Source organism: Protopterus annectens, chromosome 7.part0 (genome assembly GCF_019279795.1).
Source record: "Protopterus annectens isolate FY-2018-M chromosome 7.part0, PAN1.0, whole genome shotgun sequence".
Lineage (NCBI taxonomy): Eukaryota > Metazoa > Chordata > Ceratodontiformes > Protopteridae > Protopterus > Protopterus annectens.
Window position 1 is genome coordinate 1,245,121,644 of NC_056739.1, and position 15,182 is coordinate 1,245,136,825.

The following is a 15,182-nucleotide window of genomic DNA, read 5'->3' on the forward strand; positions in this document are numbered from 1 at the left end:
TGAACATATATTAGTATCTGAAGCTAAAGCCAATTATAAATCTTTCTTTAGCTATGTTAGTAAACTAAGGAATACCACCCATCATAGTTCTGAACTTATTTAAAATGGTACCACCTATTCAGACCCAATAGACATAGCCAATATACTGGCAAACTATGTGCTAATATTACCCAGAGATGTCTTTCCAAAATGTATACATGCCTGAACCCCTTAGCCTCCCCAATACCACAAAGTAACATGTACTGACACTGTTTTCTAAGGCCAAAAATACTTCCTTCATGAGACTTGCTAAGATACCTGATTGTTTCATAAACTGTATTAAGCATGCATTGGGATACCTACTCCTCAAACTGTTTATTCTATGTTTAGCTACAGGTTTTGTCCATGAAGTTTGGTATATTGCAGTGGTTATGTCAAACCACATGGGGAAACCATGTCACCAACCCCAGGAATTTTGGACCCATCAGCTTGATGAGTCTCATCTGCAGAGCCATAGGACATATAACTACCTTATAAAATGTAATATCAAAAATTTCAACTGACTTAATGAGCAGTTTGGTTCTGATGAGGGAGGAAACTGTTTAATAAATTCTTGACTTGGCAAAGGTGTTTGATATCATATCCCATGCTGGCATTACAAGTAAACTCAGTACTTTAAAAATAAATCCCTATGTGGTAGGATGATCTGCAAACTGGCTAAAGGCAGAACTCACACAGTATGGGTGGCAGACTCCTCACCAGAAAGAATGAAGGCAACCAGTGAAATCCCCCCAGGGCTCGGTATTGGGGTCTTGGTGAAAGTGAACTCTTGTACTCCCCCCAATGCACAGTAACAAACCCCATGCAAATGCCACCAACCACTGCCCAAAAAATCATGTGTATGAATATTTAATTAATATTCATGAAGATCTTGACAGGAACATCATCAACATTCATTAACTGATTGGCACTATTCAATACAGCATAACTAAAAACAAAAATTAATAATGAACCTATAAAAATGAAAGTATTAATTGAAAAATGGAAATTAATTTTCTGTTGCAATCCCAATTTTTCTCTACTGAACTTATAACAAATAATTTTAGTTTCCAGAACATTACCAGTCAGCTTCCTGAAATCAAGTGAACTACATTCTTCTAACTCGTATTCCTTATCATCCCATTTCTGTCAGAACTACTGAAAGAACAGCCTCCTTTTTAGTATCCAAGCCAATCAAAAATCGCAAAGCAGAGCCTCTTCTGTTCAATGTGGAACAGCCCGGGATTTGTAACTCTCAAACAATGGGAAACTAGTCTTATCCAGCATCTACCAATCACCACGGGTGCCTGTTAACTGAGAGTTTACTGTATTAGGGACCCTGGATCATGGATTGATAAGTTCCTCTCTTTTGATCATCATGTGACAACAGTAGTCAGAAAATCTGTTTTAGTTATCACAGCTAATTGCCTAGGAGTGCTTGGAAATTTAATTCAGATCTAAACAGATAATCGTTCCATTATACTAAGCATTGATAAGGTCAATTATTGAATACAACAGCCCCTTTATAATGTACTTCACTAGATGTAGCAAACAACTAGAAAGACTCCAGATGTTTTTAACAAGAAGATCATTAGCTTAAAGACCCTGAGCTGCCAAGAGAGGGAGACTGGAAGTACTGTCTACTTTTTGAGTATCTTACAGACTATTGAGGGTATATGTATGCCTTACCTTCTGCGCCATTAGAAATCCAGTTGTGCTGGATCTATTGTATCTCCACAAATCTAACAGTTCCACAAATTACAGAACCAGGGACTTGAATCTTCACCAGCAGATGAATAAAATGCGATGGACAGACAGGTCATCAGGTAGTGTCTCCTCCACTTCTAGAACAGATTGCCCTTTCAGATTAAGCAGTGTGATACACTGTCATCTTCAAATAAACCTAAATGACTGGATGAACACTCACAAATTCACCTTGGGTTTGACTGGCCTACAGAAAGGGCTTTGGGATAAGGGTCACAAGAGTCAGTTGCCTTGCAATTCACATGAATCCTATTAGAATGAAGAAACTCCATTCTAATCCATTAAGCTTTAAACTGTAAATTCTTTCCCTGTACAGATAGCAGTGACAGGTGGCACACACTTGAACCATCTGAAGACAATGGCTCTTTGGTCAAACTTTCTCCTAATAGTACCAGGGTTCAGTCTGGACCTCTGGTTATATCTGTGTGGACCTGGAATGTTCTCCTCCTTTCTCCATGGATCTTCCCTGTGTACTCTGGCTCCTCTACCTTCCAAAAATATGTTAGTTGACTGGTTGCTCTAAAACTGACCAAAGCTGCTCACGCTTGCTGCATTTACTCTTGTCTTTGTGGGCAGATCAGCTTTCAAAAATAATAAAATCTGTGAGATGCTACATACAAATGTATAATTAAAATAAATATAACCTAGGGGTCCTTGCTGAAATGTTGTCAGTTTTAATGCCAATTGTCAACACACTGAAAAAAAACAAAAAAATCCAGAAGAGAAAATATCTAACATCACGCTTCTCCAATAAACTTGTCTTTTTTGCAGGGATGCAATGCTCCTGCAATCTCTGGTGTGGGGAGCAAGCCCCCCACATCAACCAAAGTTATATATACTAACTCTAATATCTCCATACCTTGGAGAAAAGGGAATATTCTGAGAAAATGGTCATCTCAAACTTGGTATATGCAAGTCTGATTTTGGCCATTTAATCTCCATATGTTAGGACTTGCTGAAGCAGGTCCCAGCATTTCAAATGGTGACCTTACCAAGACTTTTATGGACAAGTGTTTGCAGGTTTAATCTCTTATATCTCAAATACACCCACATGATTATGAGAAGAGCCTGGAAAGTAGCAGCAGGTACTGTTCTTACTTAGGCTGACATTCAGAAAGGCCTACAGGCAGTCTAATGGTAGTGATAGTATGAAAGACACTTCTGGCACCAAAATCCAGCTGCAAAATTAACACCGGTAAAAGCATCACTGTTATAGGGCAGTCAGCTGAACCATAGACTACCATCTCAGGAGATGGTAAGATCAGTCAGAGGTGAAAGTAAGTGAGGCCCCTGTTTTGTACATTACCTTAATAGTTCATGTATTGCTCAGGAGTACAATTTCAAAGTCTTTGGTCTATCCCTTTTTTAATTTCTCCAAATCTTTTGGATTTCAAATACCATGATGGGAATGGACCTCATTCGTAAGTGAAAGTACAATTAATGTTCATGAAATTAGTATTGTTTCAAGCTTTGATGTGAGCTAGAAGTGCTCTTCGCACCACCCACAATGTGGCCAGTAATGACTCATTCTGTAATTCATACAGGGTTACATGGATTGGTAACATATTTAAATACGATTGTAGATTATTTTTATAAGACCCGTTGCTCTTACTACTGTTGGTACTGTCTGGGTATCTTTCTTCCACATTGCTCTCCTTTCTGCCTGCAGATGCTGATATTTTATGACTTTGTGTCTCTCTGTACGCAGGACACTGTAGTCACTGGGCATGGTAATTTCAATGATCAATGCTACTTTTGTCTTCTTTTCTTGGACCACTATATCTGGTTTTCTAGCATCTATCTTTTGAACTGTTGGTAATGGGTCATCCCATGTGATGTAGACTTCATTTTCTATGATGCTTTGCTGCTCATGTTTCCAGTGTTTTTCAGCCACTTCAGTACCATAATGCTTGCACAATCCCCAGTGCAACAGTCTTGCCACATTATTATGCCTTTCAATATACAGTCCTTCTGCCATTAGTATATTGCAACCAGCAACAAGGTGTGCGACTGTTTACAATTTGGTTTTACAAAACCTACATTTCTCTGTTTCTCCCACATGTTCAATGGACTTTGTAAACCATCGTGTATGTAGCCCACTATTTTGGGCCACCAATATTAACCCTTCATCTCTTGGTTTGAATTCACCTCTCCTTAACCATTCCTGCATTCATTTCTGATCAACACGAGGTTCTTCCAGAAGTTTTCTATGCTTACAACTATATTTGCTTTTTCCACATTTCTTGCCTTCACCTTATATTCTTTCTTTTGTTTTTTGGCACATTCAGTTGCTGCCTGATTTTTATCTACTTCTGGTTTGATTTCTACTCCTGCTTGACGCCAACATGCTTGTGCTAGATTAAGCAGAGAAGTCACCTTAGATTTATTCTTCTCATGTTTCAAAACTTTCACTAGGTTTGGGTCTTGTAAGGTCAGCAGATATGTGTGGAGTCCCACGATTAAAGATCTATACATGTAATCAATTTCAAGGAGGCCCATCCCTCCTTCAGAATGGGAAATATATAATCTTGGTATAGACTGATTTTTATAGATCATTTGGTGAGCATGAAGCATCCTTCTTGTTTTATCTAATTTATCCAACATGTTTTTGGACCAATCAGTCACTCCAAAACTGCAAGTTAGGACAGGAATAGCAAATTGGTTTATAGCTTGGCTTTTGTTCCTAGATGTCAGTGCTGTTTTCAGGATTAATTTAAGTCTTCTAAAGTATTCCTTACTAAGTTTTATTCGTATTTGTTCATGTTTTATTGCTGATCCTTCATCAATTGCCAACTATTTATGTACACCTTCTTGCTCAGGTTCTTTTATATCACATTCTTGTCCCAAACTGATGTTTTCCTGGTGCTGCAGCTTTCCTGCTTTAAAGGTTGCTTTTGCACATTTATCAAGACCAAATGACATTGGTATATCATCTGAAAAAGGTTTGACAACCTGCAGATGTGCTTTCAGTTCCTCATGTGATGAGCTATATGGTTTTAAATCATCGACAGAGTAAATGAGAAGTCTTTAGCCTTTGTTGTTTTCTAGGAGCCCAATTATAGCCATGGCCTAAGCTGTTAAGTAAACAACTTAATGGGTTAAGAGCAAGGCAGAATAACAATGGTGACACAGTCATCCTGGAATACCCCCTTTGAATTTTTATCCCTGGTATAATAATTTGTTCTTTATCATGGCTTAATTGCAAAGTGCTCTGCCACTGTTTCATGGTTACTGTAATATAGTCAATCACTGTAGGGTGTATCTTATACATTTTTAAGCACTCTTTTATCTATAAATGAGGTTCATAGGTTCATAGGTTCATAGGTAGATACTAGGCTATCTGCCCTAGGGCATTTATAAGCTTAGCCAGAGTGTATTTGGCTTCCACCTCGCTATTTGATTAGCCTAATGTGCCTCTGTAAAGTAGGTCATAGAAGGTACCCTTTAAGATTAGTTTACTGTGCCTCTGTCTAGCAGGGACACAGAAGAGATCCCAGGGGTGAATTTGCGATTTCCCATCCACGCATCCAGATTTTGCTTGAAGAGGGTCAGCGAGGGGCTATGTCTAACATGAATTGGGATTCTATTCCAGAGTGAGGGGAGCCTCTGGGAAATGAATCTGTCCCTCCAGCATATCCTATTTATTTTTGTGCTGAGGTTTAAGTCCCTGGAGCATGTAGTTCTAAGGGATGTGGATTTTTTGAGGTGGAGCATGTCCATTAATTCTGGGTTTGACATGGCTTTGTACGTCAGGCATAGATCGCCTCTGAGTAGGTGGTAAGCAACTGAGTAGAGCTGGAGTTTCTTTAGTCGAGCTGCATAGGACATCTGTTTGTAGCCCATGATCCTCTTGGTGAGGTACTTTTGGGGTCCCTCCAATGCTGCAGGTGTCGGGTAAGGTACATCCCAAAAGGGGCATTGTATTCAATTATGGGCCTGATGAGTGACGAGTAGAGGGGCACAAAGACTTCTCTTGATCTAGATGCGAACCCTTTCGTGATAAGGTGGGCTATATAGAAGGTCTTTCTAACCACTTTGGCAACGTGAGTATCAAAGGAGAGATTACTGTCTACTTGGGTCCCCAAATCTCTAATTACTTCTTCCGTACTTAATGGATTACCACCTATGTGGTAATTTGTGGGCACCTTGTTTTTCCCAAAGGGGAAGACTATGCACTTTTTAGCATTTAGCTTGAGGCCGTGGCTCTGGCACCAAGCATCCGTCTCTGTGAGACCCTTTTGGAGGATGCTAGTGTCAGCTGGAGAGTCGATTATGGCCCCCAGGGATACTATCAAATGCTTTTTTGTAGTTAATCCATGCCATACTTAGATTCTTCCCCTTTTTACAGTTCTCCACTATGACTTTATTTAACAACAAATGACCCTTTGCTCCATATGACTTTCTTTTATTGCCCTTTTGTTCTACTGCCATAATTGAGTTTTCTTCTAAATGACTATAAACTCTGTCAGTGTCAATTCCCATGTATACTTTATACGGCATCAGGAGGCAAGTTATTGGCTTCTAATTTTTAGGGTAGCTTACAGGTTCACTCGAGTAATATGATCATGACAGTTATTCATATTTCTTTATTTTCTTTATCAAAAAATCCTTTATTCAAGCAATTCAGCTCTCCATCAGCATGTACATACCTCATGCGTGGTGCACTTATTAAGTTCCCTTTTGACTGGGCCTACTTGATCAGTATCTATAATACATAGTTTCACAGAAACTTAAGTTCTAAGGTTATGCAACCAGGTCAGTCCAAAATAAAATGAGGATTACAAGTTTAGATATTTCCATTTCAGCAAACATTAACAAACTTTATCTGAAACCTAATTATATAGCTACTATTCTGTCCCTAACCCCCTTAAATATATACAAATAAACCAGCTACACTATTGCCCCCTCTTACGTTAATTAAGTGTTGTTCATTTATCTTAATCCATTTATCTTAATCTTACAGATTTTCCTTTACTTTGACAAGGCATCTCATTTATTTCTGTGTTTCCATCCAGCTGTATTAAATAAACTTCTCTTTAGCTCCTTTTCTTCTGTTTCTCCCATTGTTGCATATAGCTACTCCATTTCTGCTGTCTCTTTCATTTTCCACTTCCAGGTTATTCCCTTCTTTGCTACCAATAGTGACACCAGTTCCCTGATGTGTCTAGGACATTTAGTGTTCCACAATTCAATGATAACATTTCCTGGGTTAAAGTTACTTTATGCCCTGTTATTTGTGCTATACACTTCTGCAACCCCCTTTTAAACACTTACAGTCCTTCAACTCTCCAAAACATTTGTTCCTACAGTCCTATGTCCTTTGCATTGCACGTACCAACATTCCCCATTTGTTGTGGGAAACATTTTCTTTATTTTCACTGGTGTATAAAAATATTTCTGGAGGCAACGCCAGGTAAATATTCTTAATTTCCTAGACTTGGTAGCTTGCCTTGGGGCTAAACAAATTTTCTCCCATTCATGTGGTATATATTCCTTCTCACAGATTGCCTCCCATGTTCTTTTAATACCTAAGACATTCTCTGTTTTATTCTTCATAATTGTCTTATATGCCAAGCTAACAAGAGCTTTCCTTTCCACCATTCCCAATCTTGCTATTAATTTATCCATCCATCCATCCATCCTCAACCCCTTTTCTGATTTTTGCACATGGGGTCAGGGTGTTACTTCAACAGTGACAGTCATCTAGAGCGAAGGTTTACACCAACAGGTTACTAGCCTGCCATGGTAGCTCATCTGTACCACACACTCACACACACACTCACACCTGTGGCCAATTTAGTGTCCAACCCACCTGCTGCATGTCTTCAGAATGTGGGAGGAAACCGGAGCACCCAGAGGAAACTCATGCAAACACAGGGAGTACATGACTCCACATAAAAGGCACCCCAGCTGAGAATCAAACCGGGGAACCTCTTGCTGTGAGGTGATACTGCTAACTGGATCTTGCTATTAATGACGTATTTTTATTCTGAGCAACTATTCTCATATCTCTTTTACCTGCTCAAGTTAACCCTATATATGGTAGCAAGTTTCTATTGTTCAGGTTAAAGGCTGGCTTAGCTTGTTCTCAGTCCAATATATTACAATATTACACCTTGTTCATATTTGTTCCCAACGTTTTGGCTTTATATTCTTTTTATCAAACCTTATCAGCTGAATCATCTTGATCTTCTTTTCTTTTTTATCTAATTTGAAGCCTATTGATAGTATTCTATCCTTCCCAATCTAATGGACCTTTTGTACATTTGCAAAATGAGCAACATCAGAACCACTAGATCCAAGGATTTCAATTTTGCTTGTGACATAAATAAGACATGCTGGTGATACATATGTGCCTCAGAGGATCCCCATATTTTGGGACAGGCTTCCCGTCCATGTGAAGTAGAGTCCATCTCTAACTGTATTTAAGCGTAACCTTGACCAATAGACGGGAAATCAGAAATTCACCATGGCAGACAGTAATGCCCAAACTAACCCCCCCCACATAACCTCTAGAAACCTCCTAATTAAAATGACCCTTCCAAATAAATGTCGTTGATACATAGGGACACAAGTGGTCTGGAGTGCATGGCTAGGCTTATAAAGGCTCTGGTGGTCATTAGCCTAGTACTATAAACCTATGAACTTATGAAAGGGCATAGGTTAGTGTTCAAGCTGTGATTGGTTAATGTTTCTTCTTCTGAATATGCCTCCATTGTTCATAGGTAATACACTTGTTTCCACTACTAAAAATAGCTTTATTTCAGTCTAGATCTTGGGAACCCTAGATGATATGTAAAATATTCTTGACAATTTAATACAAAATGGCATCACATAAATAAATTAAAAAAACATTTAGAAAACAAATGTATTCTCCATTTAAATTACAGTCAGCTTTGATCTGATTTTTATTCAGAAATGGAGCTTCTTTTTCTGATGCTGTGAGCTTTTCTCTTGATTTCAGCTTACTTTGACTGCAGATGAGTGGTACAACAAAGCTTTGACACAGTATATTTGCCTTCTCTGCTTCAGCTTTTTTGGCCATTTTATCTGTGGAAACAAAGCTGTTTTTTCCCCATTTTTGGTTATTATTTTAATGTTAACATCTAGGTTGCTGCTTGATGTTACACGTCAGCATACTATGGTAGCTGTGCCATCTGTAGTTAAAAGGAAACAAACTCATGCAGTGTTTAATGATCAAGTGCAAAGCTGTTGTGCTTATTCCTTTTTGAAGCATTTACGCTCTTATTGTATAAAGTGGGCTTTCTGATGCTAAAATATAGATTTTAGTTTAGTTTATTTACTGGAATTATATTTATTAAGTTTAATAAACTTGTATTTGCATTTCCTATATGCTTAGCAGCTACCAGGTAATTCCTGATTCTTAGTCATGTGGCCTTGATTTTGATGATAAAATAATGGGATAAAGAACTGGTACTATGTAGGCATATATTTTGTAGTCTGCAGCAGATTTCAATATATAAAGTGACACCGAAAGCAGCACAATCAGTAAGTCAGTCAGGCAATCAATAAATAAATAAATAGCCAAGTGCATTAACATTCAAATTAAAAAAAAAAACAATATATACTGGGGATGAACAAGCCAGTGCATTTCTTTGTGCCGGTCCCAAGCCTGGATAAATGGGGAGGGCTGCGTCAGGAAGGGCATCCAGTGTAAAACTTCGCCAAATCATTTCATGCAGACAACAGTAAATATTTCCATACCGGATCGGTCGAGGCCCGGGTTAACAACGACTGCCACCAGTATTGTTAGCCAACAGGTGCTGGTGGAAATTGGGCTATTGTTGGCCGAAGGAGGAGAAGAGGTGGAAGGCATGGCCGAAGGCAGGAAGAGAGGAGAAAGGCTAGGACTGTGGTAGTGAGGGTCGGAACTTTGAATGTTGGCAGTATGACTGGTATAGGGAGAGAGCTAGCTGATATGATGGACAGAAGGAAGGTTGGTATATTGTGAGGGTAAGAGACCAGATGGAAGGGGAGTAAGGCTAGGTGTATCGGAGGTGGGTTCAAATTGTTTTATCATGATGTGGATGGGAGGAGAAATGGCATAGGAGTTATTCTGAAGGAACAGTATGCTAAGAGTGTTTTGGAGGTGAAAAGAGTGTCAGATAGAGTGATGTTTATGAAGCTGGAAATTGATGGTGTAATGATGAATGTTGTTAGTGCATATGCTCCACAAGTTGTGTGTGCAATGGATGAGAAAGAAACATTTTGGAGTGAATTGGATGAAGTGGTGATGACTGTACCCAAGGGTGAGAGAGTCGTGATTGGAGCAGATTTCAATGGGCATGTTGGTGAAGGGAACAGAGGGGATGAGGAAGTGATGGGTAGGTATGGTGTTAAACAAAGGAATGCAGAAGGTCAGATGGTAGTGGATTTTGCAAAAAGGATGGACATGGCTGTGGTGAATACGTATTTTAACAAGAGGGAGGAGCATAGGGTGACATACAAGAGTGGAGGAAGATGCACACAGGTGGATTATATCTTATGTAGGAGGGCCAGTTTGAAGGAGACTGGAGACTGTAAAGTGGTGACTGGAGAAAGTATAGCTAGGCAGCATAGGATAGTGGTTTGTAGGATGACATTGGTGATCAAGAAGAAGAAGAGGAGTGTGAGGGCAGCACCAAGGATCAAATGGTGGAAATTGAAAAAGGGTAATTGTGAGGTGGAGTTCAGGGATGAGTTAAGACAGGCACTGGGTGGCAATGAAGAGTTACCAAATAGCTGGGTAACTACAGCAGAGCTAGTAAGGGAGATGGCTAGAAAGGTGCTTGGTATCACATCTGGACAGAGGAAGGATGACAAGGAGACATGGTGGTGGAATGAGAAAGTACAGGAGAGTATACAGACAAAGAGGTTGGCAAAGAAGAAGTGGGAGTGTCAGAGAAATGAAGAAAGTAGACAGGAGTATAAGGAGATGGGGTGCATGGCAAAGAGAGAGGTGGTGAAGGCTAAGGATAAGGCATATGAAGAGTTGTATGAAGGGTTGGACAATAAGGAGGGAGAAAGGACCTGTACCGATTGGCTAGACAGAGGGACCGAGCTAGGAAAGATGTGCAGCAGGTAAAGGTGATAAAGGATAATGAGGGAAACCTACTCACAAGCGAGGAAAGTGTGTTGAGGAGATGGAAAGAGCACTTTGAGGGGTTGATGAATGAAGAGAATGAGAGGGAGAGAAGGTTGGATGATGTAGGGATAGTGAATCATGAAGTACAATGAATTAGCAAGGAGGAAGTAAGGATAGCTATGAAGAGAATGAAGAATGGAAAGGCTGTTGGCCCAGATGACATACCTGTGGAAGCATGGAGGTTTTTAGGTGAGATGGCAGTGGAGTTTTTAACCAGATTGTTTAATGAAATCTTGGAAAGTGAGAGGATGCCTGAGGAATGGAGAAAGGGTGTTTTGGTACCGATTTTTAAGAATAAGGGTGATGCACAGAGCTGTAGTAACTACAGAGGGATTAAATTGATCAGTCACAGCATGAAGTTATGGGAAAGAGTAGTGGAAGCTAGGTTAAGAAGGGACGTGATGATTAGTGATCAGCAGTATGGTTGCATGCCAGGAAAGAGCACTACAGATGCAATGTTTGCTCTGAGAGTGTTGATGGAGAAGTACAGAGAATGTCAGAAGGAGTTGCATTGTGTTTTTGTAGACTTAGAGCAAGCATATGACAAAGTGCCTAGAGAGGAGTTGTGGTATTTTATGAGGAAGTCAGGAGTGTCAGAGAAGTATGTAAGAGTGGTACAGGATATGTACGAGGGTAGTGTGACAGTGGTGAGGTCTGCGGTGGGAGTGATGGATGCATTTAAGATGGAGGTGGGATTACATCAAGAATCAGCTCTGAGCTCTTTCTTATTTGCAATGGTGATGGACAGGTTGACAGACAAGTTCAGACAGGAGTCCCCATGGACTATGATGTTTGCAGATGACATTGTGATCTATAGTGAGTGTAGGGAAGAGGTGGAGGAGACCCTGGAGAGATGGAGATATGCTCTAGAGAGAAGAGGAATGTAGGTCAGCAGGACTAAGACAGAATATGTGTGTGAATGAGAGGGAGGATAGAGGAATGGTGAGGATGCAGGGAGTAGAGGTAGCGAATGTGGATGAGTTTAAATACTTGGGGTCAATAGTTCAGAGTAACGGTGAGTGTGGAAGAGAGGTGAAGAAGAGAGTACAGGGAGGATGGAGTGGGTGGAGAAGAGTGTCAGGAGTGATTTGTGACAGACGAGTACCGGTAAGAGTGAAAGGGAAGGTCTACAAGAGAGTAGTGAGACCAGCTATGTTATATGGGTTCATAGGTTCATAGGTTTATACTAGGCTATCTGCCCTAAGGCATTTATAAGCCTAGCCCAAATTTTTGTGGCTTACGCCACCCCTTATATGAAAAAATACTGTGCCCATTAGTTTGTTGTGCCTCTGTCCAGCAGTGACACAGAGATGATTTCCGGGGTAAACCTACAATCTCCCATCCACAGGTCTAGATTTCTCTTGAACAGACAAGCGAGGTGCTCTGCCTCACATGGACCGGGATTTTATTCCACAGCATAGGGAGTCTCTGAGTGATAAATCTATCCCTCCAGCACGTCCTATTTATATCCGTGCTAAGGTTTAAGTTGCTTGCTCTAGTGGTTTTGGTGGATTTGGATTTTTTGAGGTGGAGCATGTCCATTAATTCCGGGTTGGACATGGCCTTGTATGTCAGGCACATGTCACCTCTGAGCAGACGGTATGCGACTGAATAGAGCTGGAGTTTCTTCAATCTGGCAGCATATGACAGATTTTGGAGTCCCTTTATCCTTTTGGTGAGGAACTTTTGGGGTCTCTCCAATTGCTGCAGATGTCTGGTGAGATACATCTGGCATTGACAAAAAGGCAGGAGTTTGAGCTGAATGTGGCAGAGTTAAAGATGTTAAGATTTGCACTGGGTGTGATGAGGGTGGACAGGATTAGGAATAAGTATATTAGAGGGTCAGCCCAGGTTGGAAGGTTTGGAGACAAAGCCAGAGAGGCAAGATTATGTTGGTTTGGACATGTGCTGAGGAGGGATGCTGAGTATATTGGGAAAAAGATGCTAAGGATGAAGCTACCAGGTAACAGGAAAAGTGGAAGGCCTAAGATAAGGTTTATGGATGTGGTGAGAGAGGACATGCAGGTGGTTGGTGTGACAGAGCAAGATGCAGAGGACTGGAAGAAATGGAAACAGGTGATCCGCTGTGGTGACCCCTAATGGGAACAGCCGAAAGAAGATGATATATATATATATATATATATATATATATATATATATATATATATATATATATATATATATATATATATATATATATATATCGAAAGAGAAATGGAACAGAATAAGATCCTAATAAAGTGCTTGATGATTGGCATACAATGTTACAACACAGATATAACATTGCAATAAATAGTTGTCCACCAAGGCATGATCACTCATAATAAAAAAACAACAGCATGTAAATCACTACAATGATAGCCTTTAGTAAGGTATGTTTGTGTTACAGATTTGGTGTAGTGGTGCATTGCTCTGACTTTAGTGAACAGGGGCCTGGGGTCAAGACCTGCCAGTGTCACACATTGATTGGATTAGTGCTGGAATGAAAAATATTCATTTAGCTGGCTAAGCCTCTTGTCAAGGCAGAAGATCCGCTTGTATTTGGGACTGTATACTGCAGGAAGTACCTGGTAAGAAGCCAGACTGCCTACAGTACTGAATTCCATATACAGGTGGAGTTGTACTAGAAGCTTCAGTAATTAGAGGTCTGGGACCATGCACATACACACTTTGGCACAGTATACAGGGGTACAGCTCAGTGGTAGAGCATCTGACTGCAGATCAAGAGGTCCCTGGTTCAAATCCAGGTGCCCCCGATATGTATACGTCATTCTCCAAACTCCTGTAGAAATGGTTTACAGTGTTCTATTTTCAAAAGTAGATGGACCTCACTGTTGGGCTAGTGGTCTGCAAGCCCGTATCAAGTCCTGGATGGGGACAATGCAGGTGTGACAACCATGCCACCCTTCAGGTGGCGATTCTGCACTTGATCGCCTTTCGGCCATGATGTTCTGCCTGTTTGTCAGACCTGGCTGCTTGCTGACAATACCAGGTATGATATACAGATGGAGTTGTTGCACCAGAGAATATTGTCCAGACGTGGCTGCTCTACCAAATCCTTGGCTAAGTTTTGGCTATGCTCAGAACAGCTAATGAGCCTCAAGAATGCTACAGAAAATCAGTACTTTTTCATGGCGCAGTGAGATTACTTTCAGTTCAGTAGTTCCAGGTATTAAATTACACAATATTTTCCCCCTTATGAAATTTTGAGAAGGTGTCACATGATGACACATAATCAGGAAGTAACCAGACAGCTGCCAAGCATGCAGTATACAAAAAAAGTTTTTTACAGCTCCACTGATATTACTTAAGTAAAATCTACACATTTTATAATCAGAAAACACACTTTACATGAGTATAGCATAGCTGCAGCAAAAAGAAATAGTAAAAAAACAAAAAACAAAAAAAAAACTTTGTCCTTGTTTTTTAAGGCAAACCTTTTGCAACTGATCTCTTGTATAAATCTACAATTAGATTCATTATCATCACATTCTTTCTTCATCTACCCTATTAAAAATGTGTTTCACTGCCTGATTAGTGAAGGGGAAAGATGATCATTTGTGTTGCTGGTGAGGTAAAACTTATTACTGACCTGGGAGTCAGAAAGCCAGCCAAAACAATAGGGTTATGTAGCTGATTGTCAGCTCACCTGCCTTGGGAGAAGGAATTGCTTGCACTTAATTCCATCTTTGGTGGATTAATGTCATAGTAAAAAATGGCAAATGTACTTTGTTGCTTGCATGGAAACTCGGTCACATGTACATTCTATGCCTCTATTTGCAAACCAAGGTGGTGGAGGGGGGCTGGGAGGTATGTAAGCACAAAACAAAAATATCAGTTAAGCTGCAGGGTGAGGGACCCACCTGCTGTGTGGAGAGAGGACCTCCTGAGTGATAAGACAAAGTATGCGATCACCCTAGATATATGTAGGAATCGAAAAGGGATAGAACCATATGGGAGCAGTAGGGGGCTCAAATGTCAGCATCTCATCTACACCCCCTCAAAAAATGTTTCACCTCTTTGCTGTACTCCTTAGCTGTAGCTGTATCTGTATTTGACTATAGTGAATAGTGAAATGAACAGTAAGCCTATAGTTGCTTATAATTATGTCCCACACAGGTTGTAAAATATATTATCTAACTTAATTAGTTAAGTAGATATAAAAACCTAATCCTCCATTTTGCTATTCAGATATCTCTTCAGGTCTAAAAATTCCTGGACTCCCACTACATAACTTATTGTGATTTCTCCTTCT

At 40.1% G+C, this 15,182-nt stretch overlaps 1 protein-coding gene and 1 non-coding gene across 2 annotated transcripts in view; one reads left to right on the forward strand and one right to left on the reverse strand.

The window, feature by feature from the left end:
* Nucleotides 1-15,182, reverse strand: part of MEGF11 (multiple EGF like domains 11) — a 4,956,374-nt gene that overhangs the window by 128,643 nt on the left and 4,812,549 nt on the right. The window lies entirely within an intron of this gene.
* On the forward strand, nt 13,612-13,683 carry TRNAC-GCA. Its single transcript has one exon. It is a non-coding gene; the product is annotated as a tRNA-Cys (tRNA).